The following is a 705-nucleotide window of genomic DNA, read 5'->3' on the forward strand; positions in this document are numbered from 1 at the left end:
ATCAGACACCAGTCCAGTTCCACTAACAAGCATTTTTTATTTTGATCAGGGTGAGGGAGCACAAAGCACACACAAGTTGCATTCAGTAACAATATTCTTATTTGTCTTACAATTTAAAGGCAGTTGCTCCCAGACAACAAAAGGATCAATGATCCTATTAATAGGACCAGGGATACTAGTCCATACAAGATGCATCTAGTCAAATAAACATTCAGTATCAAATCAATTCTACAAGGCAGTGTTGCTGATGAAATGATGCAAGAGCACCCCCTAGTGGACAAAAAGCTTACAGCACCTGGTATTCCCAGGTGGTCTCCCATCCAAGTACTAACCAGGCCTGACCCTTCTTTGCTTCCGAGATTTGACGAGATCGGGAGTACTCAGGCTGGTATGGCCGTAAGCAAAAGCACATTTCTTGGTGCACTATATAAAGTCAAAGTGAGTCTGATTAATTAACCTCTCTAGGGTACGTGAGACGTCAGCGTCCCACCTCTTCAACAGCCAGTGAAACTGCAGGGCGCCAAATTCAAAACAACAGAAATCACATAATTAAAATTCCTCAAACATACATTTATTTTACACCATTTTAAAGATACACTTGTTGTAAATCCAGCCACAGTGTCCGATTTCAAAAAGGCTTTACGACGAAAGCAAACTAAACGATTATGTTAGGTGAGTGCCTATTCACAGAATAACACAGCCATT

General features: G+C 40.9%; 1 pseudogene; it reads right to left on the minus strand.

Moving 5' to 3' along the window:
- Window positions 1-283: 283 nt before the first annotated feature.
- On the minus strand, window positions 284-402 carry LOC129820403 (5S ribosomal RNA; annotated as a pseudogene).
- Between the last annotated feature and the right edge of the window lie 303 nt (window positions 403-705).

This window comes from Salvelinus fontinalis, chromosome 22 (genome assembly GCF_029448725.1).
Source record: "Salvelinus fontinalis isolate EN_2023a chromosome 22, ASM2944872v1, whole genome shotgun sequence".
Lineage (NCBI taxonomy): Eukaryota > Metazoa > Chordata > Actinopteri > Salmoniformes > Salmonidae > Salvelinus > Salvelinus fontinalis.